This window comes from Ambystoma mexicanum, chromosome 1q, assembly GCF_040938575.1.
Source record: "Ambystoma mexicanum isolate Mex_15411 chromosome 1q, UKY_AmexF1_1, whole genome shotgun sequence".
Taxonomy (NCBI): Eukaryota; Metazoa; Chordata; class Amphibia; order Caudata; family Ambystomatidae; genus Ambystoma; species Ambystoma mexicanum.
The window spans coordinates 1,152,830,687-1,152,849,814 of NC_090922.1; the positions used below are offsets into that span (position 1 = coordinate 1,152,830,687).

General features: G+C 48.5%; 1 protein-coding gene across 2 annotated transcripts in view; it reads right to left on the minus strand.

Moving 5' to 3' along the window:
- Window positions 1-19,128, minus strand: part of RABGGTB (Rab geranylgeranyltransferase subunit beta) — a 497,685-nt gene that overhangs the window by 310,967 nt on the left and 167,590 nt on the right. The gene's annotated exons all lie outside the window — the stretch shown is intronic.

Genomic DNA, 19,128 nt, shown 5'->3' on the forward strand with positions numbered 1-19,128 from the left:
CGTTTCCCAGTTTGTCAAAATCCTTCTCTGTAGAGCAGAGTGAAATGGAACCACAGGATCCTCCTGTGGGCCCTTGTCCAGTATGTCAGTGAGGTCATCCTGCTGAAAGGCAGGAGAAGGTGCAGACCAACCCATAAATTCTATGATTCTAGACATCAGAGCTCTATATGGAGTCTCCGCATGTTCTCCTGGGTCTGGTTTGATAAATTCTGCTTCAGGAGAAGTGTCCAAGCCACTAGCTTCCTGAAGTGCATCCTGAAGATTTTTTAATCTTCCTTCCTCAGAGGCGAAAGTCTCTGGCTCTGGTGATGTGGTCCTCTGTAAATCAATATCTTGGTCTGAATCCTCCCTTTCCTCAAAAATCGAGGTTAAAGGGGGATACATTGGTTTTTGGAATGGTATAAACCCCATTTCCAATGCAGAAGGAGCCATCATCACAGGCCTTGAAAACGTCGATGTCGTCGACACCGACGTGAAAGTACTCGAAGGCGCCGTGAAAAGCGTCGAGAAATGTGTACTAGGCCTCGAAGAACTCGAAAGGATCGGAGTCCTGCTCGAGAACGACGTCGACGTTCTCGGCGTCGAGTCGGAGGTCTTTTGTCTAACCGTTGGCTGTGGAGTAGCCGTGGTTCTTTCCTTCACCGGCGTCGATATCGGCGTCGACGTCGGCGTCGACTCGATCGACTGATGCGCCGATGAATCCTTCGACAACGGCGTCGATGGCGCCGACCTCTGTTTCGAAGGAGTTTTCGACGATGGCGTCGATGATGCTTTATCTCCCGATGGCTCGAGGCGCTTTCGGGTTGACTTTTCCGCCGGGTACTGCGACTCGCGGCGTTTAGATTTTTTGGGTTTTTTACCCGGGGTATCACCCTCAGCTGTCTTCGAGGGGGACGAGGCCGCTTTCTCGAAGACGCTTAGCATCTTTTTCCTGAATTCCTCCCACTCAGCTTGCGAGCTGCGTTTTGTGGGGCAATGAACTCTCTCAGGAGAACTCGACGAAGATGACGAAGGGGATCTCCTACGTCTCTTCTTCGAGTGTCTCGATGTCGACGAGTGGTGGGAGCCACTTCGTGATCTAGATCGAGAGTGTTTTTTATGGTGAGGAGACGAACGTCTCGACTCTACCGAAGAAGCTTTCGAGGAAGTTAAAGTTGACCTACCTCTCTCGAGCTTCCCCCTACGCTCCTTCAAGGCTTTCGCCGTCATGGAAAGGCATTCCTCACACTCCGAACTCTGGTGCGTGATTCCCAGACACCACAAACAGACCCTGTGAGGGTCCGTCAACGACATTTTCTTCCCGCAGTCTCGGCACTTTTTGAAACCGGACCGAGGGGTCGTCGGGTCGGAGGAGGATGCCATCGATATCGAGGTAAATAGTAGTTATTATATACGTTATTCTTGACGAGAACTGAGCAACGGTGTTCCGAGGCACAACGAAGCGCGGAAAAACGGAACTGAGCAACGGACGCTGCGCGCGGCCTTTATAGGCAGGATGACGTCGACGTCGGCACGGAGGCCGTCGAGGGTCATCGACTCGGCGATCATCGACGCGCAGCGCCCTCTGGCGAAAAAATTTTCCGAGGCCAGCAAAGCTGAAGGATTTCTATCTAAGATAAGGAATACGTCGGAGGACACAATCCCTTCGAAAGTGTGTTACGGCAAGAAAGATCAGTCTGACGTAAGACTGTGCTGAGCAGATAAACATCAACAGATGTTACCAGCCACGTGCGGCAGCGCACATCGGGGGAATTTGGAACTCCAGTGCACGTTATGTGTGGAATGAGTGTGTCGCATGTGTTGTGAGAAATGAATGACCAACGAATCCAAAGGCATACGCTAATACAATCTTTTGTTTCCTTTTAGTGTGAAAAGGACCCACTGACTTGAGGGACGTGGCACAGGACTTCACAGCTCTTGCTGGACTGGACTTACAGACTGTGAAAGCTAAGTGTGCAAGTGCATGTTGACTAACCTTAGGTGCAAACGTATTTTGGGCTAAACCTGTGCTGGAAACTCCATTGTGGCATTGTGCTCAATCTTGATGTTGGGGTTAACAGGTTCTTGTTGGTTTCTTTACTCATGTGTACAGGGGGAACACCTTTACATGTAGAGGTGTTGAAACATCGCCCCCTCAAAAGGGCGCCAAACAAGTATTGGCTAACAAAAGTGTGCAATCATCGCCTTCCTGTTAATTCCCAGCCCTATCTATTACCTCTTCCTATTCCTTAATCCGGTTACCCTATAATCCCCCTACCTATCCAACCATCAAGACCCTAACCCTCCTTCCCTGCTGTGGTCACGGAGGTCTGTGTAAGCTTAGACTTGCAGACACCAAGACTGCAGAGGGGGTGGTTGGTTCTGCATCACTCCTGCGCCTGGGACCTGAGCATTCCTGACAGAAGCACAAGCCCACGTAATTTCTAGGCGCCTGGGTGGTGCAGCCAGCCCCGTCGCAGCCATGGGAGAGATTGCCAAGGCCTTGCAGGACTTGCAGGGGGAGTTGGCAGCGTCCAGACAGGACTATGCTACCCTGTCTGCACAGGTACGCAGTCTGGCAGCCCAAACCCCTCCATTGCCGGGTCAAGCACCAGTACAGGTGCAAGTAACCCCAGACCCTTTTGTCCCTCTAGCGCCACCTGAACGGTATTCGGGGGACCCACAGTAATTCTCGACCTTCATAATCCAATGCCGTCTTCACTTTCTCACGAAACCTGCAGCATCCCGGTCCCATCAGTCTAGAACAGCGTTTGTCATCTCGTATCTCACGGGGAATGCTGCAGCCTGGGCTAACCCATTAGTCCAGAAGGACAATATGGTCCTATATGACTGGGATGACTTTCTCAGCGAGTTTGAGAAGATATTTAACCGGAAGGCAGCCACGTTGTGTAAGGATCGGGAATTGCTAGCCTTAAGACAAGGGAATAAGGAATTGGTGACTTACGTCACACAGTTCAATCGGTTGGTGGCCGAAGCGGAGTGGCTACGCGACAAAAGTATGTCCTTGTTTTATCAGGGGCTAAGGGACGACATTAAGGACCTTATCGCCCAGATCGACCCCCAACCCCGGGAGTGTTCTGATATGATCGATCTAGCCATGCGCTTAGACCACCGTTTGGCTGAACGACAGGGGGACAAAAGAAGAGGGGAATCACACCCGGTAGACCGTTTGGATCAGTTCAAAAGGACGCGTGGGACTGTGGACAAGTCTGAGGGAGAGGAACCGATGCAAATCGGTTCTATTCGAGGTCCCCTGTCAAAAGAAGAAAAGGAACAGAGGAGGAAGGACGGGGTATGCATGAATTGTGGGAAGTCGGGACCCTTTGTCCGGGAATGCCCCACGAAACCCAAAACGCAGGGATATGCCTCGGCTCGTCGGTAGTGGGGGCACCCGGTCGAGCCTGACTGAAAGCAGGGCCCCAATTGAAGGCTGCTCCAATTATGTCCCGTATGTCACTATAAAGGGGTGTCTAGGGTTCCTAGGGTTGCGGAAAGAAGTTACCATGCTAATTGACTCAGGAGCAATGGGCAATTTCTTAGATGCCGAGTTTGTGGCTACACTGGGCATTCCGGTACAGCGGAAGAGTAATCCCGAACCCGTACGAGCACTGGATCGTACTCCCCTATCCTCTGGGCCCATAATGCACAGGACCCCTTTGGTGAGATTAACCTGTGGGAATGATCATTGGGAGGACATAGCCTTTGATATAATTGCTGCCCCGCAATTTGGGCTTATCTTGGGACTACCTTGGTTGAGAAAGCATGATCCCCAGATTCAGTGGGCCACTAGGTTGGTCAATTTGAACTCGCCTTATTGTCTAGAGTATTGTAGGCTTTCGGAATCATCACCCCTTCACATTGCAAGCCTCACGAGTAACCACTCAGAGGTACGCCCTGAGGATCTACCTGCGGAATATATCGATTTCGTAGATGTCTTCAATAGGAAGGCAGCAAAGTCTTTACCCCCACACCGGCCATTCGACTGTCGAATAGATCTAGAGCCTGGGGCAACAGTACCCTGTAGTCGTATATACGCCTTGACTGAGGCCGAAAACGAACACCTCCGGGAGTATATAGCAGCCAATTTACAAAACGGCTTTATAAGGCACTCTAACTCGCCGGTGTCTTCACCTCTGTTCTTCGTACCGAAGAAGTCCGGGGAACTTCGGACTTGCATAGACTACCGCGGGGTGAATCGGATAACCATCAAGAACCGTTATCCGCTCCCCCTTATCACAGTCCTGCTAGACCAAGTGAGGGATGCGGTTATCTATACTAAGTTGGACCTTCGTGGCACATACCATCTGGTGCGGGTGCGTGAAGGTGACAAATGGAAAACTGCCTTCCGAACAAAATTCGGATTGTATGAATATCAAGTTATGCCATTCGGTCTGTGTAACGTGCCCGACACCTTCCAACATTTCCTTGACGAGGTGTTGCGCGAGTACCTGGACGTATGTGCCGTCGTGTACATTGACAACATCCTTATTTACTCACATAGCCTCCAGGAACATGTCCAGCATGTACGCGCTGTCTTACAGAAGTTGAGAGAACATCACCTGTATGCCAAATTGGAAAAGTGCGAGTTCCACCAGACCACTGTGGAATTCCTAGGGTACTATCTTACCCCGACAGGCGTACAGATGGACCGCAAGAAGGTACAGGCTATTCTAGATTGGGCCCCCCCGGCCAACGTAAAGGATGTGCAATCCTTTTTAGGCTTTGCAAACTTTTACAGACCTTTTGTCAAGAATTTCTTGGAATTGATTACCCCAATCACAAGACTTCTGCGTAAAGGTTGTCCTTTCATTTGGGACACCCAGGCCGAGCAGGGATTTCAACGGCTTAAGAAAGCCTTTACCGATGCACAGGTACTAAAGCACCCAGACTTGTCCCAACCCTTCGTAGTAGAAACGGATGCTTCTAGTTATGCTTTAGGAGCCGTTTTGTCCCAAAGAGACTCCCAGACAGGCCTTCTACACCCTGTGGCCTATTATTCAAGAAAGTTGCTTCCCGCCGAGGCGAATTACATTATTGCCGACCGAGATCTATTGGCCATAAAAGCAACTTTTAGCGAATGGCGACATTATCTGATGGGGGCACGCCACACTGTGACGGTAATTACCGACCATCGCAACCTACAGTTTATCAAAACTGCCAAGACTTTGAGCCTGCGCCAATTGCGTTGGGCCCAATATTTCGCCGAGTTCGATTTTATTATTACTTACAGACACGTATCTAGCAATCGGAAAGCTGATATTTTATCACGCTATCCGGAAACTATGTTAAAAGACGAAGAACCTGTACCTCGGCCAATAGTTCCTCTGACAAGAATAGTCGGCTTAACCACTAACCTATTTGAAAACATTCAAAAAGAGTTCTCCATGCAAGATCTTCACCAGTGGTGCAAGCAGGATCCGCAACAAACTATTGTAGACGGGCTCCCCTATCATGCGCAATCTTTGTACCTACCCACAACTCAGTTGCAAAAGGAAGCCATATCATGGTGTCATGATTCCTCGTTAGTGGGTCATCCCGGCAAGACTAAAACATTAGAGTTAGTAGGCAGACATTTCTGGTGGCCAAAGTGGCTGCACGATGTCCAGCAATATGTGCAAAATTTTCCGATATGTGCTCAGAATAAGGCCGATCATCAGAAACCAGCAGGTCTTCTTCGGCCTTTGCCAACTACAACTATACCATGGCATACAGTTACCATGGACCTTATAGTAGAGCTCCCAGAGGCACAGGGTTACACCTCCATATTAGTGGTTGTAGATACCTTCTCCAAAATGGCTCATTTTATCCCCTGCAAAGGGGTCCCGACGGCCAAACAGATTGCGGAGTTGTTCTTGCAGAACGTGGTTCGCCTCCATGGCCTACCGTTTCGTATCATAACTGATAAGAGGACCACAGTTCACCTCTAGGTTCTGGCGCGAGTTGTGTAATATCATCGGTATGGTTGTCCACCCGTAATTTACGCCTAACCGGGCCTAGAAAATTACAAACCCGTTACTTAGGTCCATTCAGTGTTGAGAGGGTCATTAATCCAGTAGCGGTCCGCCTAACCTTGCCACCCCAGATGAAAATTCACCCCACCTTCCATACATCACTGTTGAAACCAGCTCCTCATGGGGCTGTTGCCCAGAAACCGCCCCCAGTGCTCATACAAGAGGAACCAGAATACGAAGTACGGGCAATCCTCAATTCTAAAAAAGGGAAAAATGGTCAAATATATTATCTAATAGACTGGGTGGGCTACGAACCGGAAGACCGCTCCTGGGAACCCTCTCACCATGTGCATGCCCCCAGATTATTGCGCACTTTTCATAAGAATTACCCCGATAAGCCTGGTGGCTCTGCCCTCCGTGGGGGGGGGGTAAGTGCTGTCAGGGGCAGGACTCGGCGTGGGCCACAAACTATTGGGGTTGTGGGGTTAGAATCATCACAAAAAGCACCGTTTAAAAGATTGCAGCCGTATAGACGGCTGCTGTGCCCTTTCTGCAGGCAGAAAACACTAACAAACTACAAGACCCGGCAAAAGGCACGCCAGGACTACATTACCCAGCAGGCTTCGCGGGCCCGCTAGCCAATGGGAAGCCGTGTCGGGTGTGGCAGCCCTACGTGCATGCGCAAGTCCTGAGACACGGGGCTTGTGCTTGAGATTCCAGAGAGACAGGACGTGTGCCCAGGAGCTCCGAGAAAATCCCACGCGAGGGGCCCAGAGCCTCCGGAGCAGCGATCCGGCCCCTCGCTTTCAGAAGATAAGTACCGCTTGGCATTGGGAAAGAGTGGGAAAGCGCAGGGGGCGTTACCAACCCCTCCAGAGCCCCTGCGCCGCCGACATAAAGCTAAGTGGGCAGGGATCTCCGGGGAAGCACATTTTGGGTGTTACCAAAAAGTTTTTGGTCAGCATTTAACTATGCGCTATTTCGCCTCACGGAACGTTAAGCCCGAAGGGCACATGAGACGAAAAGCGTGTTACGGCAAGAAAGATCGGTCTGACGTAAGACCGTGCTGAGCAGATAAACATCAACAGATGTTAACAGCCACGTGCGGCAGAGCACGTCGGGGGAATTTGGAACTCCAGTGCACGTTATGTGCGGAATGAGTGTGTTGGATGTGTTGTGAGGAATGAATGACCAACGAATCCAAAGGCATACGCTAATACAATCTTTTGTTTCCTTTTAGTCTGAAAAGGACCCACCGACTTCAGGGACGTGGCACAGGACTCAACAGCTCTTGCTGGACTGGACTTACAGACTGTGAAAGCTAAGTGTGCAAGTGCATGTTGACTAACCTTGGGTGCAAACGTATTTTGGGCTAAACCTGTGCTGGAAACTCCATTGTGGCATTGTACTCAATCTTGATGTTGGGGTTAACAGGTTCTTGTTGGTTTCTTTACTTATGTGTACAGGGGAACACCTTTACATGTAGAGGTGTTGAAACATCGCCCCCTCTAAAGGGCGCCAAACAAGTATTGGCTAACAAAAGTGTGCAATCATTGCCTTCCCCTTAATTCCCAGCCCTATCCATTATCTCTTCCTATTCCTTAATCCGGTTTCCCTATAATCCCCCTACCTATCCAACCATCGAGACCCTAACCCTCCTTCCCCGGTCTGGTCACAGAGGTCTGTGTAAGCTTAGACTTGCAGACACCAAGACCGCAGAGGAGGTGGTTGGTTCTGCATCACTCCTGCGCCTGGGACCTGAGCGTTCCTGACAACTATGAAGGAAGCTACTTCAGAAGAACTGGGCCCAGTGTTCCTAACAGTAGAGCTAGTTACACCTACTACCGGAACACTATCCTCAACAGAATGATCACTATGTAATAGGACTGGTAGGGGAGCCAATACTCCAGCACTGCTGGTTTCCAAGGAATCTAGACAAGCTTCAGAGTCTTCCTCTGAGGGAATGCAATCTAAAGGGAAGGACAACCCTGCCATCTCTTCTTCTTTATACTGAGATAAGGCCAGACTGTCAGAGCGGACCACCAAGGTCTTACCCTTATATTTGGGGTCCCCCTTATTGTAGTCACTCGCTCCACAAGTGTAACAAGTCCCACTGGCATTTGACACATAGGGAGGCTTAGTGTAACCACTCACCTAATTGGGAGGGTTAGTCCCACTACCCTGACCCGATTCGGAGGACTTCCCCTTATTAAACTTTTTGTGGGCCTTCTGGGACATAGTTTTTATCAGTATCCCACGCTCTTTCTCTTTCTGCTTCTTTCCCTCCTCCTGCTTACCTGAAGCAGGCTTGTCCTTATGGGGCACTATGTGAAACCCATAAATCAGCACCAACGGCTAGGCTCTTTGGATTGAACTCCTTTGAGTCAGCCAAATGCTGCTTTAGTTCTGGGGAACAAGATGCATAAATATGTTCAAGCATTATAAAATTGATAATACCCTCAAAGATTGCTACCCGATAGCCTTCTATCCAGCCACTGAAGTTCTTCAAAGAATCAGCAACACAACTTACATAGGTCATGCATTCTTTCTTTTTGTATTCTCTAATTGTCCTCAAGTATTGGGCAGGAGTCTTCCCAAACTTGAAGATCAGAGATTGCTTCAGTTTTACAAAGTCTAATCTATCAGCCTTTGACATTTCCATAATGGCACTGCAGCCAGAATGGGGCAGTCTGCTGATCAACCATGCAATTCTGTCAGCATCACTCACTCCTTGTACCTCACATGCATATTCAAAAGTTACAAGCCAGTCAATTATATCATTGATCTCCTCATATATACTCAGGAGAACTTTAGGAAACCTGGGATGTGAAGAGGACTCAGAACCATCTCCAGATCCTATGGACGAACCTTGTGAAGCCTGAATCTTGGCAAGCTCCAGCTGGTGATGCTTATCTTTCTGCCTCTCACCCCTCTCAATTTCAAATTTGGCCATAGCAAACTGAAGTTCTTTTTCCTTGAACCTCAGGGTGTCTCTTTTCAAATTGAACAATGCCTCAGCATTAGAGGAGGCCTCAACCAGAAGTCCAGAGGATGCACCTTCTCCCTCCTCATCCTCTACACCAGTCACTGAAGGGACAGTAATGATGTTACTGGTGCTGGGTCCAGCCCCAGCTCCACTATAAAGGACAATGTGTTAAGTTTGGCACAACTTTGTTTCTTTCAAAATCCAGAATTTCTACAACTCAGCTTTTGTGCCAGAGACTGTCAAGCCTCTCTCAAAACACAACTTTCTCAATTGCTCCACTTTTGAGGCACTCAAAGTGGTGAAAGTGATTGTTTCCATGATAATTAGTATAGTAGGTGACGTGTATCTACAAGGCAATCAAATATTATAGTGTCTTGTGTAAGTATAATCTGGACACACCACCAGTGATCCACACTGTGGTACCAAATACAGATCCTTTTCACAAAACACCCAGATGTTATGAGGAGAGGGTCATCCCACCGCTGTACACCAATTTCTAAGGACTGATTTTCTATACTGGTGGACAGATTTAACAACTCTGGGAAGCTGTAGCCAAACCAGTTTAGGTAGCAGTGGCAGGCGGTCTAGGCTAAGTTTTTCAGAGGGGGTGAGCTTGTAAAGGGTACACAATGGGCATCACAAATTACACTTAGACAGGATGTATAAAAATAGTTATTTAATTATGGGCAACACAAACTATAGGAACATGACAAGCAGGTAGACGTATCACACAACATTATTAAACTACATACATATATACATTCACTGTGGTGTAAAGCATAATACAAATCAAATACTCCTTCAAAGGAAAAGGTTAGACAAGTATTATGGCCAAGAAGGTCCACAGAGATGATCCCTAGCTAAAATTGTCCAGCCCTAAATTGCCTGGGGCCTTGTCCCCTATTGTTCAGAATACAGTTCCACAGAATTTAGGATGCAGGAAAAAATGCTGGTAGGGTCTCTGGGGTCCACTGAAGGGTTCTTAGAGTTAAGGTTCACTCTGAATCTTCCCCAGACTTGGTAGAACGAAGGAAGGGTGTCCTAGGTTGCTTTTACCACCGAAATCCGCGGTCCTCGATTTTCAGAGGTTGCCGGTTCGAGCTCCACTCCGGTTGGTGTCTTTTGCTGGTGCAAGTACTCTCGGTCAAAGAATGCAAAAACACTCAATACAGCACCCCCTCAGGACTGGACTCGGGTCAAGTAAGCAGGTTTCAGACAATGCACTTCACGCACAGCGATGCAACAGGACTCAGTAGCTGCAGTCAGGCTATCTGGTCTATCTCGGGTCCCCTTTGTGTTAGGACGCCAACATTTCGCAGGGGGGGCGGTGCTGTTGCGCACATCGGAGACGGCCGCCTAGCGCAAGAGCTCCAGCTCGGACGATATCCTTACTTAAATTATTCCTGCCAGACACGTCCCAAGCTCAACAAAAAAGCCACATCCTGGTACCAGAAGCTCCGGCGTGCACACCGGTGAAAAGATGTCCAATATCAGAACTGTAGTGCAGAGAAATCCTGCATCGCAGATTCGACGGCTGGCTCCACGATCGCCCGACGGAAGACCGAGGTGGGGGAGGAGCGCCATGCGACATACAACATCCTGTCCTGAAGGGAGGGGGACGCCGAGTGTCTGCCCGCTCGAGGACGACGGTACTGGAGCCTTTACCCTTGCCTGTGATCTCCGTTTGGGATCCACTTGGGGTGACGGGACCCTGCGAGAGCGGGAGGAGAGGCTTGGAGGGGTTGGACTGCCTCGCGGCTGCAGAGACGCGGCGGCCGCTCGACCCGGCTCCTGCCTTACAGCTCTCCGCGGTTCTATCCGCGGCTCTGAGTGGACCGTAACCTGCTCCTTGCCCAGGGGGCCTGCGGCCGTAGCCTGGCCCCGTCCCGCTGGCCCCCGCGGTGGTGCTGTGTGTCCTGGGGACGAGTGGAGCCCCTGCTCCCCCCACCTCTATTTCACCAAGTAAGTGGCTGCGATCTGCGGGGAGAGCTTCACATCAGGAGGGGGAGGAGGATCGCTGTGGCCGCAATAAAGAACTGTGACAGCATTCCATATACCGACGCACCCTCAAGGCTCATCAGATACCTGGGTGGAGAGACATCTATCCTTCATTGGGCAAAAATCACCCATGACCGCAGATCCTACGCCACACGGGCGCGGCGGAGCTGCCGTGTGGCGCTTTAACACAGCAGGACCGCCTGGCAAGGCCCTTTAATTTCTGATCAGAAGTGGTAGTTGGGGAGGCTCGCACCAGCGCAACATTGCGGAATTAGATCCTGTACACTGGTAGCATACCAGGCGGTACATGCGGATACATAAAGTGTACCCCGTCTCCACACCTGTGACATATAGTGGTACACAGGCAACAATACGTGGGAGAACACAGTCCATCCTGCCTTGGAGGTCGCACCACATGGGCCGCACCGAGAAGAGGGGGGCAGGTGGGAAGAAGATTGGCCCAATGGACACCTTCACCAGCTCGCAACCGCAGGGGACGGCTGGCGGGGAACCACAACTACCTGATGGGCAGGAGGCTGACCCGATGGAACGCCTAGCGGCACTGGTACAGAATGGATTCATGGCTATGAACGTTAAACTAGATGATAAAGTGGCGACGATCGGATCCTTGAAGGCACGTGTTGAAAAAGAAAGTGCGCGTGTTACGGAGGCGGAAAATAGAATAAGTGCAAGCGAGGACACAATACTGCAACACAGTCGAGATATAGCCCTCCTCCAAACGGAACTACACAAGACCCAAGACAAGTGTGAGGACCTCGAATCAAGGTCCCGGAGGAACAACATCCGTATTGTTGGGGTAACGGAAGAGTTTGGCAAGGGTCCCATGGAGAGACAAGTTGAGGCCTTGCTGAAAGACATCCTAGGTGCCTCGGATCACTTTCTGATTGAAAGAGCCCATCGCACCCTAGCACCGCGCCCGAAACCAGGAGCTACCCCTTGGACTATAATTGCACGTCTCCTCAATTACCGAGACAGAGACACCATACTTCGGCTGTCGAGAGAAAAAGGAACCTTACGCTATGAGGAGAACAATATTCACATAGGCCCGGACTTCTCGACTAATGTGCAAATGCAAAGGAGGTCATATGAAGGGGTGGAAAGGCAGCTACATATGGAAAATGTGCCATATGCCCTCATCTTCCCGGCGAAAATGAGAATACAACATGGGGGGACGGGCCCACTTCTTCGAGAACCCTACAGATGCCATGTCGTACGTGGAGTCTTTCATCCCACCACCACCAGGAGACCGATTGGCAAACCAAAATGCGAGTCCATAACTGAGGGGTGAGAGACAAGACCCAATAGAGCGGAAAGTGAGGCTAAAGCTCGACTGCCTGCCACCTGACAAGAAAATGAAGAAATTGGCAGTTACATAACGGTGACGAACTGAACAAAAACTGTTTTTCTGGACTGTGAACCTCAGTCTAGAGCGCGCCAGTTGGCTGCAACTAGGGACCCTTAGGAAAGTTCCACATGTTCCAGGGACTGTTTATTGCGGGGCAGCATTGTCAAGTTGGGGCTGATGTGGGTGGGGGATTAAAATGTTGCGGGATTAAGCAAAGCGGGGAGGAGGGGGGGATGTTCTGGAACCAGGACTCAGTTGGAAGAGTCCCTCAAGATATAAAACGTGGTGACATTGCAACACATGGACCTATCCTAAATAACAGCAAGGCAGGAAATACAAACATGGGTATACAGACATGGCTAACCCCGTCAGAACGGCCCGAGGGCTTAAATTGAAACTTTTTACTTGGAACGTCCGGGGGCTGAACAATCGAGCCAAATTGAATAAAGTGGGAGTTTATATCACTCGTCATCAGCCTCAGATTGTCATGCTACAGGAAACTCATGCACTCCAGAAGGTTAACACCGAGTTCTTGAAAGGGTGGGGTAAGCATAGATACTGTACAGAATACTGACCCTGATTCACCCGTCAGTTGGGTTCCAATTTGAGAGGAGTAAAATAGACCATATGGGTCGCTACGTTATGGTTTGGGGAACCATTGCGGGGGAAGAACTGATTTTGCTAAATACGTATGGTCCGAATATAGATGACCCTGATTTTTATACAAATGTATTACAGGAGATTGGTGTGTGTGGGGATGAGCAAATAATGTGGGGTACTAGATCGCTCCGCCTCCATACACAGGAATCCCACGAGAACAGCTAACACTTTACATCAAATCATCTCTCAACTATAGCTAGTAGATGCCTGGAGAACACTGCACCCCCAAAGGAGACAATACTCCTTTTACTCCTCAGTGCATGACACCGAATCCCGCATTGATTACTGGCTGGTGTCTGCGTCTCTCATGCACCAAATTAAAGAAAGTGAGATATATCCTCGCACTATCAGATCACTCCCCTATTGGGTTAGGCATGATACTAGGAAACCTTATCCCCCCGGTCAGGAGATGGAGGATGCCTTCCGACATCTTTAAGGATCCCGCAGTGGTAGAGGAATTACACACCAGGTAGAATTTTTTCTCGAAGCCAATAAGGACTCCGTTAATAGCCCCGCGATACTATGGGAAACATTCAAGGCGTGGGTGCGGGGTATCCTGATTTCCAAATCCACGGTGCTATTGAAAGCGGTGAGGAATGAGCTAGCGGAGGTTGAGAAACGATTGGGGGGGCTAGAGCAACGATATACATCGCTGCATGAAGACGACACCCTTGCAGATATTAATAGTAACCTACAAGAATTCAACAAACTAGCCAATAGGGAATTGCTGTATTTGGCCACTCCGATATGGCGAAGGGAACAAGGCGGGGCGCACCCTAGCTAACCTTCTGAAAGCTGATAGAGGCAGCACCTTGATCTCCAGCATAGTAGCAGGCGATGGCACAGTGACAACAAGCGAGGAGGGTATTAATAGTGAGTTTTCCCATTTTTATAAAGAACTTTACGCCAACCATGCCTTAAACCCCCGATGATATCAGAATATATTTAGATAGTATCACGCTCCCAAAGTTGATAGCTGAAAATAAATCACTGTTAGACCAGCCCCTTACGATTGAAGAAATTAAGGAAGCAATTAAATCACTAGCTAATGTAAAAGCTCCTGGCTCAGACGGTCTGGGAATCGAACTATACAAGGAGCTGAGTGAGGAAATTACCCCGATATTACTGTCCATGTGGGAGGAGGCCACAGAAGTAGGAACACTGCCAACGTCCATGAGAGGCCATAATCACGGTACTCCCTAAGCCCAGGCACCCCCCAATGAGACGTCCTTGTACAGGCCACTGTCCCTTATAAACTGTGATGCCAAGATATTTGCAAAGATTCTGGGCACTAGACTCCTACCTCACATGCCAGTATTCGTACACCCTGATCAATGCGGGTTCATCCCCACTAGATCTACAGCACTCAATTTACGTAGGCTATTTGGTGTCATGGCCCAGATCAAACCGGAGGCCCAGGCGGTAGCTGTGTCCTCGGATGCCGAAAAGGCGTTTGACTCTGTATCATGGACCTACCTGTTCATGGTGTTGGAAAAATTTGGACTGGGCCCATGCTTTCTGAGATATGTCAAGGTGTTGTACACTAACCCGAGAGCTAGGGTGTTGACTAACCATACTATGTCAGAGTGGTTTGAGTTGGGGAGGGGTACTAAACAGGGCTACCCGTTCTCCCCCATACTGTTCGCCCTTACCACGGAACCAGCTGCTGCAGCAATCAGAGAGCATCAGAAACAGAGGGGTATATGAATGGCGGGGCCTGACCCAATCGATATCCCTATATGCAGATGACACCCTATTATACATCTGAGAACTTGACACACACTTGGGCCCAGTGATGGAAACAATGCACAAATTCCCAGAATATTCAGGATACAAAACTAATCACTCTAAATCTGAAATCTTCCCCCTGACCCCTGCTACCAGATGGCCAAGCAACACACATGGGCTACAGCGGTCCCCACACAAGATAAGATACCTGGGGGTTATCGTCTCAGGAGACAGGACATCCCCATTATTGAATAATCACGAATCCCTACTGACTACGATTGCCTCTAGGCTCCGCTTCTGGGCTAAACTCCCTATTTCACTTATTGGCCGGGTAGCCATACTAAAAATGGTCATCCTTCCTAAGCTACTGTATATGTTTACTTAGGTTCCGATTTGGCCTGGTAGGCGATTTTTTGACACTCTCAGATCCATGGCGGTGGAATTTATATGGTGCGGGGGGCGGCGAGGATGAAGTGGGAGAAAATGGTGGAACCATATAATAAAGGTGGCATATCGGCTCCGGACTTCGAATTATATTATTTGGTTGCACAGGCCCAATTTGTTAAGCACTGGTATGACGAACACGACACCTCACCACACATCTGTCTTGAAAAACATGCAGCACGCCCAACCGACATAAGGTCAGTCATCTTTAAAGGCAAACACAGGGATGAATGCCCATTTGACCCAGTTAGCACAACAGCGCAGGCATGGTTCAAACTCAAACTAAGGCTTGGGATTAAGACGCCTTACTATGCTGAGGCCCCGTTTTGGAACTTCCCAGGTATAACACCAACATATGATCCAGGTATGCAAAGCAAATGGGACCCAGATGAGGAATTTAAAATCAAGGATATATTCCCTACTGGTAAATTCATAACGCTGGAGGACTTCAAAACAGGGATGGGAAGGGACCAATTGATGATTTTGCAATATCACAGAATGAGACTGGCCTTCAAGGCTCGGTGGCCAATGTTCCCAGATGAACCCCCACCACACCCATGCCTGCGGACCCTGGCAACCCGAGCTGGAACCAGCATTTCGGGGCTATATGCGACCGTGCAGGCTAATACTCCAACGGTAAACGTAATAAAGGCTTCCTGGGAAGCTGACCTGGGTGAGGATATAACTGACAGAAACTGGGAGAGGTACTGTGAATTGACCAAGAGGGTGTCCATGAACGCGGGCCTCCGGCTGATTCAGTTTAAGATGCTAAATAAGTTACACTATACCCCCCAGAAGGTGGCGAGGTTTACAAATAATGGTCCGGGTGAATGTCCAAAGTGTGGGGTGGATCGGGCTGATTCGATACATATGTACTGGAGCTGCCCTCATGTGCGTGCCTTTTGGGCTGGGGTAGCGAACATCCTAGAGGAGGTGACCCAGATACCTGCAGACCTCACACCACAAAAATATCTGTTTGGGGACATTGGTAAACAGGCGGAGGTAACAAGAAGGCTCTTTAACATCACATGCGCAGTGGCCAAAAAATGCATTTTGCAAAAATGGAAGAATACACAGGCACCGAGAATGAGCCACTTTCTTAAGGAATTAATGTATGTCAATGATTGTGAAGAACACTACATAATGTCACTCCCGAACTCCAGTAAACCAAAGGACATCTGGGCCCCGTTCAGAATGTACTTATGCGAAGCGGACTCGGTCAGTAACAGCCCGGCAGGGCCCAGTGATCCATCAAATCAGTAATGCTGTTTATGCTGTAATATAACTGAACTGAATGTTGTTGTTCTCAATATATGCAATATGTGTTGTTGTTGCAATGTCATGTACCACAAGCATTAAATAAAGTTTTTTTTTTTTAAAAAACAACATTTCGCAGGGGGGAGCCTTCAGGCCGAAACTCGCTGCGGTGACGTCGCTAGCACGGTAGCCCAGAAACAAAACTGGTCAGCCACAGGATGGTTCCCGGGCACTTCCGAAAGCAGTCTTCGGCAGGGCAAGAGCAGACGTCAGGAATGGATGGTCCCTCCACTCCAAGGGTCGTAGCACCTTCGTAGGAATATTGAAGATCACAAGCAAGACAGGGCTCAAAAAGGGCTGCAGCAGAAGTTGGTTGCCAGGCCTCCTTCAGTCAGGTTTCTTCACGGGTCTCACAGCTGGACAGGATACTTGGCTCCTTCAGGTTTCCCCAGTATCTCTGAAGAATGGGTGCAGGGATCCCCCACTCCCCCTGATTTTCCTGGCCTCTGATGCCAGGAAGAAAGCTAAACAACAAGATGGAAAAAGAACAGGCGGAAAATTTTGTGGCACGGCCATGTTTGACCAATAACCACAGTTAGTAGCCAAATGCGGTAAGCGCGATAAAGCTAAAATTAAATTCCCCAAAAAGTGGGGAAAAGCCACTGATAGCACCAGCCCATCTTTTAAGTACATCTAGAGTAACCAAAAATCCTCCGAGTGTTAGTCTAGGGCAAAACAAAAATGCACCCCATTGCACTGCAGTGTAAGCTGCTTTGTGCAATGTAAAAACTTACCACAAGTGATACAAAAGTAACCACAAGTAGCAACATAGTAGCACGACTAAGGGAAACACTGTTTCCCAGTACCGATACCCTGAAGGACATATTAGTTTCCCCATAACATATGAGCAAAGGCCAGAGCAGTGAAGCTTAAGGCATCACTGTACTGCAAAAAGTACAGGTCATAATCAAAAATAAAAGCAAAAAGTTTAGGGATTCCATAAAGATGGAAGGAAAGGTGCAGTAAAGAGAATCTTTCCTAACATACACCGAACCAGGGATTTTGATTTACACTGTTGAGGACGCTTGCTCACTGCGGAAATCATTTAGGGTATGGAACCCATTAAATGATCGTCAGTGCTATTCACTGAACACTGGTGCGATTGCTTAAACAGTGTTTGTGCAGGCGTTATCGATATTCCCTGCATGATGTTTCATTACAATTCTTTGTACTTCATTGAACAGCTATGGTATATTGGACAAACAGTGAATTATTACAATTAACATTACACACAACCACCAACCTTCAGAGGCACTGAGCGGTCAGGGAATCTGCTGTATTTCGTCAAGGTGGTTCAGAAAAAAGCAAAAACACACAAGCTACAACATCCAAGGGCCTCTGATAACAAAGCAGAAAATATAATCAATTACAAGTGCTTAGAGTGTTTTTAGGATGAGAGCACTGGTGGACTGAGATATCCATACAAATTAAATGTGGGTTGTTGGATGGATTGAAGGCTTATTCAAAGCAGACCAGTCCCACGACAGAGTAGTCTGTGTCTGCCTGCTTCAGCAAGGTGTGGAGCCAGTCCCGATACAGGGGGAGGGTGAACCAGCGGCCAAGAACCAAATCTGCAATAATCACAGGGAAAGTGAACCATTACATAAGGAGTGTTGTGCTACTTTTTATCAGCCAGTCCTGCACATAGACCTAGTGAACAGCATGTGTATTTATTTGTACAAATTACAGTTCCCAAAGACATAATTTATCAGCTCTTTTGACTGACTTGTAAATTGCCTGAGGATGCAACAAACGCCAAGCTACGAAAACGGTTGTACTATGATGTAGGCATTTACATTACTTTAAAAAATAAAATAATGGATCCTAAATGACGCACTACTGTCAGTACTAGGGGTGTGCTCTGACGAGCATGGTAACAAACTGACACAGCTGACTTATATTCTACTTTGACTGCCAGATGGTGTATAAGTGCCAGATTGGGAAAGAGGAATCCTCAAAATGTGGACCTATGGCTAACAAACATAAGGCAAATACTGGTAATGGATAGGGTAGCAAAATCATTAGTTGATTCAGACTTGAGATTCTGTGCTGTATAGGGCCCCTTCTTGCAATATGCAGCAACTGAGATGTCCAATACGACTCCAAGCCCTTGGGCTTCCTACAAGTATGGTGAAAAGGTGGATAATGAGAAAGTAGTGTGAAGGCATACTATCACAAAGGAAAAGAAATGGGTATGAGACTGGTTGGGCACTAAAAAGATGAAAAAAAGGACAAGAGTAAATAAGGATAAGGTAAAGAGACAGCTTGAAAAATGGACTGTAGACACTGAAAAATAACTATATAGAAGGACTTGTTCTGTACAGTGGCGAGGGAGGGGGAAATGAAGAAAAAAGAAGGGGGCGAGTTCTTGTAGAAATCATAGTATGCATTCCTGTATGGGAGGTGTATTATTGCAGTTGTAGGTGATGATTAATTTATTTTATTTATTTATTGAACATTATTATGGCGCTTATTCAGCAGGAAGTGTTTCCAGGTGCCACAAGACAAATCGGGGAGGGGGGCAGTGGAAAAAAACAGTAACGGTCCTACTAGGCCTTGTGACATTCGGATCGAGCAAGTGCAGTAACATGAAGTGCTGGGGGAGGGGAAAGGACAGGGCAAGGGATGGGAGAGGGAAAGGGTAGAGGAAGAAGTGCAGGAGGTTCGGGGCCCATGGG